The following is a 17,860-nucleotide window of genomic DNA, read 5'->3' as shown; positions in this document are numbered from 1 at the left end:
CATCTAGTAGACTTCTTCACTGTTCAGCTTCCGTTTAACTAATGACTGACGCTACAATATGCACCCACCTTTTATAGACGTTGGTTGACACAGCTACGTAATATCCAGAAATAACAATGACATACTCCCACAACGCCTCAAACTGTTGCATGTACTGGTGAAATCCCCTGGGGCGGCTGAGTCTCTGAGCGAATTGCTAAAAGCTCACGATGACGTAGCCATGACGTGGCGATGACTTGGCAGAAATGTCAGCCGTATAGCAATATGGCAACGTCACATCCACATCTGATACATCGAAACTCTCACTGTACAGGTATTTAATGTTAATCTACATATACGTATATATGCATACACTCAATTACAAATACGCAAGCGACAAGCATTGCCTATTGGAATTGAATAATAATTATAACAAAATAATAGTAATCTCACAGATAAAATAATAATAATAATAATAATAATAATAATAATAATAATAATAATAATAATAATAATAATAATAATAATATCACAGATGCAATAATAATAATAAAATCCAGATATTATCTTGTAACGGGATTTGAACCGTTACACAGCCTTTTCCTTTTGATTAAGAAAAGCGATGCATGCCGCAAATGTTCTATCTCAGGCACAAATATAGACATGGTCACTGAACGATAAAACACAGACGCTAGTGTTTGGCAGACTCAACTTGTGTGTGTTGGTAGGTTAATGTCAGAAGAACAAACTGACGTATGTGTCAAATTCATACGCTGCATACTGTTCGCTAGTGCCATCCCTTAGTGAAACCGAAGAAGACTTATGCATACACCGGGTAAGTTCTCCCTTCTTCCGAGATTGAACAAGGCTCCTCATTTCTCTATCAGAAATTAATGCCTGCTTACATTGTTCACAATCTAGGAATTTTAGTACCGTTTTTACTACATAACGAGCAACATATACAATTGTATTATCTGTATATAGTGACAGACAAGTAGTACAAGGGATGTAGTCATGAACATCATTAATAACTAGAGATGTAACTGGGGTTGACACACCGGACTCAATAAACTGGTGCTCATGCTACTGTCACTGTTTTGACGCAGGCTTCTCTAAGATCTCTTCTACATGTTTCACTTAGAAATCTAGAAAAATTGATTAAAATTGAATTCTTTTAATTCGTAATTTTCACGAACAAATTCCAGCAATAGGCTTAAGTACGTATTGGTGAGTGATTATTTCATTTACCTATGCATAGAGATATTCTGTGCCTCGTAACTTCCTGGAGATGTGTATTTGACATTACCTCCCCAAACTTCAAAGTGGTTTACATTTTTAATTTCTAATGTCTGAGAACACATGAACAACATCGTATATTCAAAACAACTTCTAATATCAGCCCGCACATCTAGGTGAACCCAATATGGCGCCTATCAAAATAATCGAATTTACAATGGCACCTAGCCTGCTACCCACAACTCTCAGGCCTCCTGGCGAGGCTTCAGTGCGGCCTGTGTTGAAAGGTTGAGAGCAGTATGTAAAGATTGCTGGTTACAAGGATAATGTCCAGATAGGGGAGGTGAGTAATACAAAAGAAGAATTAAAATTTACCTATGATGACAATGACATTTACAGCAGGATACAAAAGTTTAAAACTAGAAAACCAGCTGGAATTGAGAAGATTTCTGGGGATAAACTAAAGGCAATGGGTTGGAATATAGTACCATATTACCATATCTGAAATACTTATTTGATTATTTTTTGGTTGAAGGAGCTATACCAAATGAATGGAGAGTTGCTATAGTAGCCCCTCTGTATAAAGGAAAGGGTGATAGATATAAAGCTGAAAATTACAGGCCAGTCAGTTTGACATGCATTGCATGTAAGCTTTGGGAAAGCATTCTTTCTGAATATATTAGACATGTTTGCGAAATTAATAACTGGTTTGACAGAATGCAGTTTGGTTTTAGGAAAGGTTATTCCACTGAAGCTCAGCTTGTAGGACTCCAGCAAGCAGATATCCTGTATTCAGGAGGCCAAATGGACTGTATTGCGATTGGCCTATCTAAGGCATTTGATAGGGTTGATCATGGAAGACTACGGGCAAAAATGAGTGCTGATGGACTAGAAAAATGAGTGACTGAATGGTGGCTAAATTTCTAGAAAATAGAATTCAGAGAATAAGAGTAGGGGAAGCTTTATCTGACCCTGTAATAATTAAGAGGGGAATTTATCAAGGCAGTATTATTGGACCTTTATGTTTTCTTATGTATATCAATGATATATGTAAAGAAGTGGAATCAGGGATAAGGCTGTTTGCAGATGATGTTATTCTGTACAGAGTAATAAATAAGTTACAAGATTGTGAGCGGCTGCAGTGTGTTCTCGATAGTGTTGGTGAGATGGACAGTGGGCAATGGTATGATGATAAACGGGGTTAAAAGTCGGGTTGTGAGTTTCTCAAATAGGAAAAGTCCTCTCAGTCTTAATTACCGCGTTGATGGGGTGAAAGTTCCTTTCGGGGACCATTGTAAGTACCTAGGTGTTAATATAAGAAAAGATCTTCATCGGGGTAATCACATAAATATGATTGTTAATAAAACGTACAGATCTCTGCACATGGGTATAAGGGTATTTAGGGGTTGTAGTAAGGATATAAAGGAGAGGGCATATAAGTCTCTGGTAAGACCCCAACTAGAGTATGGTTCCAGTGTATGGGACCCTCACCAGGATTACTTGATTCAAGAACTGGAAACAATCCAAAGAAAAGCAGCTCGATTTGTTCTGGGTGATTTCCGACAAAAGAGTAGCGTTACAAAAATTTTGCAAAGTTTGGGCTGGGAATACTTGGGAGAAAGGAGACGAGCTGCTCGATTAAGTGGTATGTTCCGAGCTGTCAGTGGAGAGATGGCGTGGGAGGACATCCGTAGACGAATAAGTTTGAGTGGCGTCTTTAAAAGTGGGAAAGATCACGTTATGAAGATAAAGTTGAAATTCAAGAGGACAAATTTGGGCAAATATTCGTTTATAGGAAGGGGAGTTAGGGATTGGAATAACGTACCAAGGGAAATGTTCAACAATTTTCCAACTTCTTTGCAATCATTTAAGAAAAGGCTAGGAAAACAACAGATAGGGAATCCGCCGCCTGGGCGACTGCCCTAAATGGAGATCAGTGGTGATTGGTTGTTCCACATAGCCAAATCTATGGTCTCTGTATCTTTGACTCAATGTCTGTCTGTAAGTGGTGGCGTTCGGTTGTAAATATTAGAGAATCGTTGTCAGATTTCTGTGTGTTTTCGCTGCTGCCTACAGGACTTCCCAAGGAAGATTTCAGTGTGTGAAATATTAATGTCTGATAAACGGAAGCTGACCAAATTACACGAAGAACAGTTCCTCGATTGTTGGCGGTGCCTAAATCGTTAACCCTCAGCTACTGACGTGGAGTCTCACAGACTCCACGTCAGTAACAATTTTACTGATCTCTCACCTTAGCCGGTGAGGGTTGAACACATCCAGAAACTATATTAAACTGAATTGTAGAACATAAAGAGTTCTATAAAAGTGCCTGTGGGTCCTCATGCCTGTCTTTGAAAAGTCCCTCACTATAACATTTTATATATATTTGGATCAGTGTGGCATGACCGGAATCGTGATGAAAACTCAGGTTGTGAGTTCCACCCAGGGGAAACGTACCCTTAGTTTTAATTACTATGCTTATGGGATGATAAAACCTAGGTGTTCATATAAGGAATGGTCATCATTGGGGTAATCACATAAACGAGTTTGACAAGGAAGGATACAGATCTCTTCACATGGTTATTAGGGTATTTCGGGGTTGTAGTAAGGATGTAAAGGAGGGGGCGTATAAGTCTGTGGTAAGACAAACTTAGAGTATAATAATAATAATAATCGTGTGGCCTCAGCTACCGTGTGCAGACATTTCAATTTGATGCCATCTGGCTGTCTGCTCGTCAATTTCGACGTTCCGTTTTACTCTAGGCCCCCACTAGATGGTAGACCGAGTAACCCGAAACTCTCTTGGGCGTCTATGGCTGAGATTTAATGAATTTTGTCGGGTAAACACCAAATGTGTCACCAGAGATCTTTTACATGCCGACATCGTACGACATGGAGTGTCGGATGGACATTTTACGCCCTTCAAAAATCCGACTACCTCTGGCGGGTTTGAACCCGCTATCTTGGGATCCGGAGGCCGACACTCTACCGCTGATCCACAGAGGCAGCTACTTAGAGTATGGTTCCAGTGTATGAGACCCACGCCAGGATTTCTGATACAAGAACTAGAATTGTTCCAAAAGAAAGTACGATTTATTCTATTAATCATTCAATCAATCACTATCATCAATCAACCACCACTGATATGCAATTAGGGCAGTCACCCAGGTGGCAAATTCCGTATCTGTTGTTTTCTTATATTTTCTTAAATAATTGCAAAGAATTTGGAAATTCACTGAACATCTCCCTTGGTAAGTTATTCCAGCCCCTAACTCCCCTTCCTATAAACGAATATTTCCAATTTGTCCTCTTGAATTCCAACCTTAGCTTCATAATGTGATCATTCCTACTTTTAAAGACACCACTGAAACTTATTCGTCTACTAATGTCATTCCACGCCATCTCTCCACTGGCAGCTCGGAACATACCGCTAATCGAGCAGCTCGTCTCCTTTCTCCAAGTCTTCCCAGCCCAAATTTTGCAATATTTTTGTAACGCTACTCTTTTGTCTGAAATCGCCCAGAACAAATTGAGTTGCTTTTCTTTGGATTTTTTCCCAGTTTTTGAATCAAATAATCCTGGTGAAGTTCCATTACACTGGAGCCATACTCTAGTTGAGGTCTTACCAGAGACTTATATGCCCTCTCGTTTACATCCTTACCACAACCCCTAACCAACCTTATAACCGGGTACAGAGATCTGTACCCACTATTTTATTCCCATTTATATGACTACCCCAATGAAGATCTGTCCTTATATTAACACCTAGTTACTTACAATTATTCCCATAAGGAACTTTCGCCCCATGAACGCAGTAATTGACTGAGAGGACTTACCATTGCCTAGTGTCCATCTCACAACATTATCGAGGTTATTTTGCAGCTGCTCACAATCTTGTAACTTACTTATTACTCTATACAGAATAACATCATCCGCAAAACGCCTTATCTCTGATTCCACTTCTTTACTCATATCATTTATTCTTGGCGCCTTCCGACATAGGAGTTGTGTTGTGAAAATATTGTCAACTACGGGCTAGCAAGACTTGGACGTAAAGAGACAAGCTGCTCGACTAAGCGGTATATTCCGGGCTGTCTGTGAAGAAATGGAGTGGAGTGAGTGGAGCTTCCAAAATTAGGAAGACGAAGTTGGAGGTCAAGAGGAGAAATTGGAGCAAATATCAATTTACGAGACGAGGAATTGTAATAATTTATCTAGAGGATTGTTAGATAAATTTCCAAGTTCTTTGAAAACGTTTAAGGACAGCCTAGTTTAACAATTAATAGGGAATCTGCCACCTAGGCGACACACCTAAATGCAGATCACTGATCACATAGATCAAGTATAAATCCTCCATTAGGTGTGGAGAAAACATTCCTAAGTTTCGGCTTAACACTGCGTAAACAGTTTAGGGTATGCTCAGTCTGTGTTTGGAAGAATTATATAGTGAAAATGCTCAAGAACGAAGTCCGCGAGACCACCTAAGTATAAACAAGTCCTCAACTGAATACATTTTTCACGTCTTTGCCATTGTGAAACAAATTATTGTGAAACGTCTGTTTTAAACAATGATCGGCTAGAATCATTTTTTCCAAGCAGTTTCTGGACAAAAGTTTAGCATATTAGCGTAACCACAGATACTGTAATAACAAACCAACTGATGTACAGGGTAATCGAAAAAGTATAAATCCTATATTAATAAACTGCTGCTTCGAGTGTGATAGATATATTGGGGCCATTATGGTCTTAAACTGAAGAGGAAAGATAGGAGTTTTTTCTGATACCACTGCTAGTAGTCTTGTAGTGACTGTTAGAGGACTACCTTGACCACGTGATATAAGCCTCGCTATGAATAGCTAGTCCGCACGAGCGCTGTTTGCCCAGCCAGTAAGATGTGGACCGCCCAGGAGAAAGTTCAGTCCCTGCTTTGATTCGTGGAATTCAAATGTGCTCATTCAGCGTAACTTTAGAACAACTTATCAACGCTGCGATATGCACTGGATGTTCAGTTTCCGAATGGTTGGATTGGTAAAGGTGGTCCCATTCCCTGGGCCTGATCTGGCCCTGTGGACTTGCTCTTCCGTGGATATATTAACACATTCGCTCCCATATTCAACTATGGTCGGATTAGGTTTTACGTGTGTAAAATACCGTATTCGACCTAAGTCGAATTTGAATTCGCGCCATTTTTTACGTTCAAATGTACGTTCCATGACATAGTATCCAATATTTCCGGTAGATAGCGGGTAGGTGAACATTTTATCAGAGCTTGGGATAATTTCCCGCATTTTGGGATGTGTGATCTAAAGAAAGACGTGACAGTCCCGAGGATTCTGATGTACGCGGTTTGAATTCAATTGGCGCTGAGTGATATCACGAATATCCGTGGCAAGTAAAAAAATCATTTTAGATCAACTTATGCAGGTACTGTAAGTACATGTTTTCAGACTTGTAAGGTTTATAGTACAGGAGTGACACTAAGGGATCTCTGGAATCAGAGATAAGGCTTTTTTCGGATAATGTTATTCAGTATAGAGTAATAATTCACAGGATTGTGAGCAACTACAAAAAGACCTCCACAATGTTGTGAAATGGACAGCAAGGAACGTGGTTAAAATTCATGTTGTGCGTTTTACCAAGAGGAAAAGTCCTGTCAGTTTTAATTTCTGCGTTGATCGGGTGAAAGTTCCTTGTGGGGATCATTGTGAACACCTGGGTATTAATATAAGGAAAGATCTGCATTGGGGTAATCACATAAATGGGATTGTAAATAAAGGGTACAGATCTCAGCACATGATTATGAGGGTATTTAGGGGTTGTAGTAAGGATGTAAAGGAGAGGTCATATAAGTCTCTGGTAAGACTTCAAGTAGAGTATGGTTCCAGTGTATTGAACCCACACCGGGATTACTTGATTCCAGAACTGGAAAAGAATTCAAAGTAAAGCAGCTCGATTTGTTCTGGATGATTTCCGACAAAATGATAGAGTCACAAAATTGTTGCACAGTTTGCGCTGGGAAGACTTGGGAGAAAGGAGACGAACTGCTCGACTAAGTGGTATGTTACGAGCTGTCAGTGGAGAGTTGGGGTTGAATGACATTAGTCTACTAATAAGTTTCAGTGGTGATATAAAAGTAGAAAAGATCAAAATATGAAGATAAGGTTGGAATTCAAGAGGACAAACTGGAACAAATTTTCGTTTATAGGAAGGGGAGTTTCAATAAGGGAGAGGTTCAATAAATTTCCAAATTCTTTGCAATCATTTAGGCAAATGCTAGGAAAACAACATATAGGAAATCTGCCACCTGGGCGACTGCCCTAAATGCATATCAATGTTGATTGATTGATTGATTTGTTACATGTTACCTAGGAGTCAGGGTGGCATCAAAATATCACTGGGCTACATGACAATACCCAAGGAGGGAGCTGGGACTGAGTGTGTTAAGCACCGTGCGGTTAGGGTCGCGCCGCTGTGAGCTTGCATTTGAACCACACTGTCGATAGCCCTGAAGATGGTTTTCCGTGGTTTCCCATTTTCACACCAGGCAAATGCTGGGGCAGTATCTTATTTAAGGCCACGGCCACTTTCTTTCCACTACTAGCTCTTCCGTATCCCTTCGTTGCCATTCTAACTACATGTGTTGGTGCGACGTAAAGCCAATTGTAAAAATGTTAAGAATATGCGTAACTTAGAACATCCCAGAGAGTGAATCACTGCTATCATCGCAACTGTCACTCCGGACACGCTCCAGTGTATGAGTCAAGAAGCTGATCATCCATTCGATGTCTACCATGCCACTAATGGGGCACGTATAGAAATGTGTTGAAATATGTAAAAACTGTCATACTTCCTCTTCATCGTAAGACATTAACGACTTGGAGGAACCATTTTTTGAATTATGGATATTCTTTTCCGCTGACCCCGTATTTTAGAGAATATTGTGTCGAGACTATGGGCGCTTTTGCTGCGGGAGGTTCTTAAAGACTTCCGGGGAGTGTGGTTTACACCGTTTTGGTTTTAAGGTTTTGTTTGAAAAGAATTTCAAGAATATACCGTTCAAGATACTGAAAGTAGGTCGACAAAAATTTCAGTTTCTCGGAATAAATTAAAATAATTTTAATCGATTTAAGGAATAAGAAGTAGGATTTATAGCAATATAGGTTATAACATCAATTTAGGTTCTTTAGGCACTATAGGAGCACCGTAATTATCCATATAATTACACGCAACGCGTAAGTACAATTCCATTTTATGTTGCCTTTCCAGGAACAGAATAGGTGTTTTCCCTAAAATCCGAGGTCTAGTTGTGAGAGTAATAACAGCTTGTAGTAAGGATGTAAAGGAAAGGGCGTGTAAGCCCCTGGTATGAAACCAGTTAGAGTTTGATTCCAGTGTATGGGACCTTCAACAGGATTACTTAAAACGAGAACTGAAGACGATCCAAAGGAAAGCAATACGGTTTGTTCTGGGTGATTCCCGAGAAAGGAGTAGCGTTACGGAAATTTTCAAACCTTTGATTGTGAAGACTTGAGAGTAAGGAGATGATCTGCTAGACTAAGCGGTATGTTTCAAGCTGTCAGCTGAGAGAGGGCGTGGAATGACATTAGTGGACGAATAATCCTGAATGGAGATTTTAAAGTAGGAAAGGTCCCAGTATGGAGGTTAAGTTGGAATTCAAGTGGAGAAGTGAGGGAGAAACATTCGTTTTTAGGAAGAGAAATTAAGAACTGGAATAATTTACCAGGGGAGATGGTTGGTTCATTTCCAAGTTCTCTGAAATCAAACAAACAGCAATTGATAGAGAAACATGCCTAAATATAGATATACTGGGATTAATTGATGATTAAAGGCAACAATAGTCATACGTTTTCACTCTATGATAGTAAGTTTGAGGTGAAGGTCAGGGCATTGAAAAAACTTGCTGTCTAAGCCAAAGGAAATGGATATCTGGGACACTTAAGTGTTCAACCCTTGCCCCAATTCTCTACGGAATCAAGAATGAACGAGGTCACTGGCGTAGCCGGGGGGGTGGGGGTGGGGGCTGCCCCGCCCCCAAGATTTCCTGAAACTAGAGCGAGGATTGGCTTTTGTTTTATGTACGGTACGAACAAATTAAGAACTTATGTTGAAATGTTAAATTAACGTAACGACAACGAATCTACTAGCAAGGCTCAGTAGGGCCATACATAATTCTCCATACCTGTACTGCTTGAAGGAGCTTGACGGAAGAAAGCACTTAGCATTGTGATACTCGGGGATATTCCCGTGTAGAAGTCTCAGTATTGGGAATATAATCGCATGTTGAGAAATGTCAAAAGATGAGGAGAAGGGCAATTAGCAAGGGATTACTCTGTAGGGGGCCGGAACGTGACCACCGGGACCACGGTCAGAAGCAGTTGCAAGCTTACAACATCGTATCAGCTTTTGTATAAACATGGTTCCTGCAAACGAAAATGTCACGTGGTCGCGATTGTCGGGTTGTAGAGTGCTTGAGAGATGAGCTGTGTTTGTATAACTTGCAGTGTTGGGGAGACTGTGACGGAATTGTGAGCTGCACGTTAGTTCATTTTGTGCCATATTAGTGATATTTTTCAAGATGGACCATTTTGTCATAAAGAAGCCAAAACTACTGTATGTAGATCCTCGGTAAGTTATGAAAAGGTATTGTGTTCTAACAGCAGCACTAGCATGTGGTAGCAAGACATGATCGCGGATGTGTGGGTAAGTTCTATACGTCAGATGCCTGGGGACTGATTGGAACTTCAAATAACACCATCAAAAGTGCGGGTAACTATTTGGTAATCGGCGGGCGTGATAGCTCAGCTCCAATGGTTCTATGTTCTCATCAAGACGGCCGAGGATTGAATCGCAGTCGTTGCATGTAAAATTTTTGAAATGGGAAGTCATGTTCTGTTGAACTGAAGTCTACTTGAAACCGTACGTCCCGCCGCTAATGATTATAAGATTTAAAATCTCACGAGCCCTAAGCTTGCTTACAATTTTTAGTACTTTTGAATCATTATGACACCATTTATGTTGGTGTATTTTTAGTATCCAACCATTCTTCGGGCTGACCTTGTACCTTAAAAATTGTGAGTGGATTCAGTGGCGTACGCAGTGAGTAGGGCCAGTAGCGCGGATACGACTTTACCTCGAGAGGGAGATATGAATAGAAAACCGGTCCTGCCGAGTGCGGTGACGTCTCTTCAATCAATTATGGTGGATTTGGTTGTTATGATGTAATTATATCCAACAATAGAAATCATATCTTCTGTACTGTCAACATAAAGCGGCTGCATTTTTGATACTGATCGTAAAATTAATAATACTGTTCTTCTTTTGTGATGAAGTAAAATCTTCATTTCATTAATTATTTGTCTTTTTAAAAAGGAACAACTTTGGTCTACGCCCCGTGAAGGTGAAGTGTGTCATAGATATTTCGATTACGGGAGACTCAAGGCCTAGTCTATTGCACACACAAATAAGGCTGTATCTTCTCTATCCCATTCCTTTCTTAACTCTGTCAGTGCCGGGAATCGAATACAGGATGCCTTAAGTCACATCCCTATAAGGCTCATTAGCTTCCAGCTAATTCTTCCATCCAGTCTCGTGCATTTAGGACAGTTGGAAAATGTATGTCTTAATAAATGCTCCTCATAAAACCTTTGTAAAAATCTATGTATATAAAATAAGAGTTTTGTCTGTACATTGCTCAGAATTTGAAAAGAATGGTATTTCTGTATCGGTCATGTCCGTAGTAAAAAGGGAATGCACTTTTACTTTTCCGTAATTTCTCTCTGTATGTATGTATGTATGTATGTATGTATGTATGTAAGTATGTATGTAAGTATGTATGTACACCAGAGCCATCTACAGTTAAAGCCGGAAGGTACCACCTGGCAACGCTGTATCTGTCTGTCAAGCGGAGGCCGAGAGAAAAGGGGGCGTGTCCGATTTTGAATGACTTCGCCCATGTTCACTACATTCAGACCAACACGATGATTGTGATAAATGCACATTCTTCGTAAAATGGTACTAAGAAACACACACATCAATAATGCATGTGATAAATATACATTCTTCGTAAAATGGTACTAAGAAACACACACAAGTTAGAAATACACGTTTTACATTAATAAAAACAAAACACTTTAAGAACAGTACTCACAAGCTCGATCATTGTGGAGCGTTGACAGCTTCCTCCGTTTAGTGTTTTTATCCTCACTGCTGACATAACTCGTGTTCTTCATTTGCTTTCAGCACTTATTTAACACGGCATTGGAAAATGTAGACAATAAACAATCTATCGCACCATTATTGCCACGCCCACAATGACGGCGTTCCAACCAGAACTGTTGATTTTCATCTCTTCCTAAAGCAGCTTAGGATAACCGAGAAACCCCGATGGTCTTCGCATACCACTGTTCTGCAGGCACACACAATACAATGTGATGGCACCCCTAACCCACCTCTCTGAAGTTCTTCTTCTGTTTCATTACTCTGCAGGAGACCTAAATAAGTGTCACAGCTTATCCTTCTGGATATTGTCCTTATTGTATACCCAGAAATGTACAGCATATGTTACACAGTTATGGATTGTGTAAGAACATGTCAATATTCGACTACGTGTTTTTCCATTTAGGAGCTGTAAAATATTACAAAATTCCACAGTTCCGGCAAGCAACATAATGTTGAAAACATCCTTAGTATATAAGCTTCGAATTTTAGGTAAAGAAAATATAATAAAATATGAGAATATATTTTTTATTTATTCCTAAAAACTAAAAACTGCAAATACTTTTCCTAATCATCGTTATTTGGTCTGTTAGATAAGCAGTTTGACTTTTTCTACCACTACAGGCGCTCATGCGTGTCAATGCATTGTTTCACTTAAGCACCACTACGAGCGCTAATGTGAGAGACAATGCATTGTTTCACTTAAGCACCACTACGAGCGCTAATGTGAGAGACAATGCAGAGTTTCACCTAAGCACCACTACGAGCGCTAATGTGAGAGACAATGCCGAGTTTCACTTAAGCACCACTACAAGCGCTAATGTGAGAGACAATGCAGAGTTTCACTTAAGCACCACTACGGGCGCTAATGTGAGGGGCAATGCAGCATTTCACTTAAGCATCACTACGAGAGCTAATGTGAGGGACAATGCAGCGTTTCACTTAAGCACCACTACGAGCGCTAATGTGAGGGACAATGCATTGTTTCACTTGAGCCCTTATAACTACTACATTTAAGAAATAAAAAAACCGCCTGAGGCTATTGAACCAAGGAACACATTACAGAAATAATTATATAAACCAAACCAAACCCCATGGCAATACAGCCCTTGAAGGGCCTTGGCCTACCGAGCGTCCGCTGCTAGGCACGAAGGCCTGCAGATTACGAGGTGTCGTGTGGTCAACACGACGAAGACTCTCGGCCGTTATTCTTGGCTTTCTAGACCGGAGAAATAATTATATAAATAAGTTAATTTGGCTACGAGATGAATTAAAAAGAAACAAGCAATTGTAGGCAGTTTTTCCGGAACTGGATTTAGGCCGGAAAGGATTTTCGAAGTTTGTTTCTGTATTTTGACAGAGCTGCACAAGACTCATAATATGAAACTTTTCTGGGCCTTTTAGTCCTTCAACTTTGGTAACAATTGAGAAAATAGCTTAATTTAACGTTTTTCGTAGTATGGGGATCCTACTTGGTCTGCTAAGAATTGTTTTCAACATTTAAATGTCAATGTTAATGCTCTCATCTATTTTTAAATGCTCATAAGGTACATTCAAATAGTTTCATAGTTACAGTTATTGCTTATTGTAAACTATCAACTGTACTGAGTCACTGGAATGTTAACCTTCCTACACAAATCACCGATACATAGCAGCACCTTGGTTGTATGGAGAAGAGGCCAGAGTCTGTGACTTCAACAGTGCTGATCGAATCCTCGCTTAGGACTTCCATGAAGCCGGGCTGAAGACTTTTCAGCATGAATTTAGGAGTGTACAACACAATGATGTGAAATAGTCATTTTCATAAAAAGTGGACTGATACTCTTTCTACATAAAGCTATTCGTTTTTAATTGCGCGATGTAAATATTAAAACTTTGTATAGTCCCGGGCGTGCACTCATGTTCATAAAGAGCAGAACACCTTGAAAGACTAGAAATAGGAAGTTCATATTCACAGGACAAGTTAATTAGCATGTTCTGCAGAAACGATTAGCATTTCAGTCACCTAGATTCAGCATGTGTCTTGTTGCCTTGTAAACACTGGGTCCTCCACGGGCACTGATAACTTGTTCCATGCGTGATGGCAACGACGCGTATAAAGGCGCGAATGGCGTCCTGATGTATAGCCATCCATGCTGCATTCATCTGGTTCCAAAGTTCATCTTTGGTAGTTGGCATTGGGTCACAGCACAGCACCCGTCGTTTCACCACATCCCACATATTTTCGATTGGCGATAAGTCGTGTGATTGGGCGGGCCAGAGCAAGTCTGACATCATGTGACAAAAAGAAGGCACGTGTTCCTGTAGCAACATGTAGTCGTGCATTGTCCTGCTGAAATTTGGCGTCTGCGGTGTCGTGCAGAACGGGTATGGCTACGGGTCGCAGGATGCCATTCACGTAGGTCAGACTGGTCAAAGAGCTCTGGACACGCACCAACTGTGATTTGTGGTTGTACCGATTAGTGCCCCACAGAATAAGGCCTTGAGTTGGCGCTGTATGTCTTGTGCGGTGAACCATAATGCGGCCATCATTTTCAAACAAACAGAACCTGGTTTCGTCCGAAAACACTCTCCGCTGCCATTCCTGCCCCAGTGACGTCGTTCCGTACACCATTGCCGTCTAGCATGTTTATGCCCACTAGTCAAAGGTAGGCGGAGAAGTGGACGACGCGCCGATAACCCGTACTGTAATAAACGGCGACGTATTGTCACTCCTGATGGTGTACGATGTGTTAAACTGTTCCACTGTTGCGCCAGAGCAGAGGGGGGCGCAGATCTCTCCTGCAGTGCCATTCGGATGAAGTTTCGATCTTCTTGGGGGTCGTCGGGCTAGTGCGACTGGTCTGGTCTCTCATCGTGTTCTGCGGCCTTCTGTGAACCATTCTGTACACACCCGTTGCACTGCCGACACACTTCGTCCCACACGAGCAGCAATTTCCCGGATGGATGCATGACGTTCTCTCATGTCAATAATGCACCCACTTTCAAACTCACTCATTTGAAGGTACGGTTCTCGCATACGTCTGCTCAAGTTACACTGGTCCACTGCCTTCGGTTTATTGCGACAACTACAGCCACAGGCACATTTTACCAATCGGTGCCGGTGAGCTGAGATATCGATGTGGACCTTGAACCTGAGGGCCGACATGGTTCAAATGCTAATGCATTTGTTCTGTGAATATGAATTTCAAGGTGTTCCGGTTTTTATGAACATGAGTGCATTACATACAGGATGGTGCAGGAAAACGGGAAACGGTTGTGTTGTCAACCTGTAGTGCCGGCAGGTTTCCGGAACCGATGCGTATTTGTTATGAATGCGGTGTCCGCATCCGTAGAGTAACGGTTAGTGTTATTAGGTGCCGTCCTCGGGGACCCGGGTTCGATTCCCGGTACTGCCAGAAATTTAAGAATGGTAGAATGGTATGTGGTTGAAATGGTACATGCAGCTCACCTGCATAGGGGTGTGCCTGAAAAGAGCTGCACCACCTCGGGATGGGGACACGAGTTTCCAGACATAACACTATCCTCCACCACAATAACACGCAGTTACCTACACATGGCAGATGCCGCGCACCCTCATCACAGGGTCTGCCTTGCAAGGGCTGCACCCGGCTAGAAATAGCCACACGATTTTAAATGAACGCGGTTGCCATTTAGTAATCATGCAGCTTTGGGATGGTGCAAGAATGCACGCTCTGAACATCCAAAACGTGTGGCTTCAGCAGTACGGATCCACGTCATATACACCGCTCGACAATCGGTGAAATCCATTCTCCAACTGTTTGGAAGGCGCATCACTCACGTAACGCGACATTCCAAGGCATGCGAGATCACCTGATCTTAGTGTTTGCAACTTCTTCCTGTGTGGACATCATAAAAGTAAGGTGTACCGCTCACGACCTGCAACTATCCATGAAATGAAACAGAAGGTTGAAGATGAAATCACCGCCATTCCCCGAGACATGCTACAGCGAGTATTCGAGTGTTAAACCATTTATCAAGAAGTTTGGACTTTCTACAACAGATGTCACTACAACAACTATGATCATGCACCCTAGTGCGAAGTGAAAGAACTTTTTTGAAGAAATTTCGTATTCATATTTTTTTCTTTACTAAATTTCGTTCATTCATTGGTGGGTTGTCAATATTTATCTTTTATTTCCGCCCGTTTTGAATTTAGCCAATTCAGAATTTCTGTAATTAATTTCTAACCAATCACTGACTTGATTATTCCAGAAAGGTCTCGAATTTTCCCCGATGGTTTATAAACTGCAGTTTATATTAGGATATTAGAAGGTGAACGCCGAAATGAAGCACGTCTTTCCGACGTCATATTCAAGAAACAAAGTGACAGTTTTGACAATTAGCAATGAAAACATAAATGGCATACTGTGCCAGGTGTATGCACAAGTCTTTTCCAGTTTCACTAAGAGATGGCGCCAGCCAACACTACACAGCGCATGAATTTGACACATACGTCAGTTTGTTCGTCTGACAATAACCTACCAACACACACTAAAGTTGAATCCGCCAAACACTAGCGTCTGTGTTGTATCGTTCAGTGATCATAGCGAAGTTTGTGCCTGAAGAAGAACATTAGCGGGCACGCATTTCTTGTCTTATTTGATCAAAAGAAAAAAGGCTGTGGACAGTCATCGTTCGCTCGTAGAAACATACGGTGAACGCGCTCCATCAATTAGAACATGTGAGACTATTCCTACATTTTAAACGTGGTGAGTTCAATATGAAAGACAGTGCGCGCTCTGGTAGGCCACGAGCAAATGCGGGCGTTACTGAATGAAACCGTTAATGCACAACGCTATCGCCAAAAAATTAATTTAAATCACGCATTGATCGAAAGACGACCGGAATGGGCCAGAGGACATGGCAGAGTGATTTTGTTACCCGACAATGAACCGTCTCACACAGCAAATCCAGTTAAAGACAACTTGAAATCGCTTGACTGGGACATCCTTCCGCATCCACCGAACTGCCCTGACTTGGCGCCACCTGACTATCATTTCCTCGTATCAATGGGACACGCGCTCGCAGAGCAGCACTTCAGCAATTTCGAGGAAGTTTGAAAGTGACTCGAAGAATGGTTTGCCGCAAATAACAAGCCGTTCTTCTGGCATGGTATTCATAACTTACCTGAAAGATGGGCGAATTGTTTCCTTATGCATACACCTGATATACATGTACTTTTGTCAATAAAAATATTTTTCCTGTGTTTATTCCTGCAAATTAAGTTTCTTCATAATTTCCCGTTTCCCTGCGCCACCCTGTGTGAAAAATCTCCGATAGTACATTATGCAACAAGCCTATAATGTCAATAATCAAGACACGAGTACGTATATAAAATGAGCGAAGCTAGGTTTATAATTTCCATACGAGTGTCTCAATTACCATTACGGGCGAGTTGCATACGACTGTTTATAATCGACGATAATTATAATTATATATTTTAAATATTCATACATTTCTGTCAAGATGTCGCTTGACAGTTGAGTTTACTGAACAGAGCGTAGAGCGCATGCGCTGGGTTAATGATTTTCCGTGAGTGGATCAGAGACCTTGACAATGTCATATGTTTTCAAAACTTCGATGGAAGGTCATCATAACCCAGCTTTATTTGAAGTACAAATTGTTTACTGTACAGTTGGTGAAGTGAATTTGCGGGAATGTGCCGTGTGGTTGTGGAAGATGCACTGATGTTAATATGTGTGTCCGACATGTTTGAGTTTGGAAACAAGTGCGAAGCTAGTGCGTTAAGCGCAGGTGCGATGCTATCTTTACCTAATTGGTCAAACAGTTGTATCATAATGAAAATCTGAACTCTGATTGGTGGAGAACCTCTTTCATAATGAAAATCTGAACTCTGATTGGTGGAGAACCTTTATCATAATATAACTTGAACTATAATAAGCCTCATTAAGATTCAGTTTTCTGGCATATAATATTTATACTTCGGCATCGTCGAGCATAATTAACATTAGAGCCCCTCTCCAAAATATTTCAAAAATGTAATATTTTGCCCTTTAAGATCAAACTGAACAGAAAAGAAGTTAACGTCAAAACATCCTCCCTCCAAAGAAACCCCAAAGGCCCCCATAGTTAAAATTTGCCCCCACCCCCACCTCAAATGTTATTTTTGCAGGTTTGTCATAGTTTGTTACCTAAGAGCCCATTAAAAGCAAAAATTGTTGTTCATATATCCAAATTTGGCCTTGGGTATTTAGAGGGTATTAGTGAGTGGAGCCGAAGCAGTTGCTGCTGTTAAATAAAAACAAAAGTCTGCCTCTGCAGTGTAGTGGTTAGTGTGATTAGCTGACGCTCCCGGAGACACGGGGTCGATTCCTGCGTCTGCCGCGAAATTTGAAAAAAGGCACGAGAACTAAAACCGGGTGCG

The sequence above is a fragment of the Anabrus simplex genome, chromosome 1 (assembly GCF_040414725.1).
Source record: "Anabrus simplex isolate iqAnaSimp1 chromosome 1, ASM4041472v1, whole genome shotgun sequence".
Classification (NCBI taxonomy): Eukaryota; Metazoa; Arthropoda; class Insecta; order Orthoptera; family Tettigoniidae; genus Anabrus; species Anabrus simplex.
The sequence above is the reverse complement of the archived record's forward strand: the minus strand, read 5'-3'. Positions refer to the sequence as shown.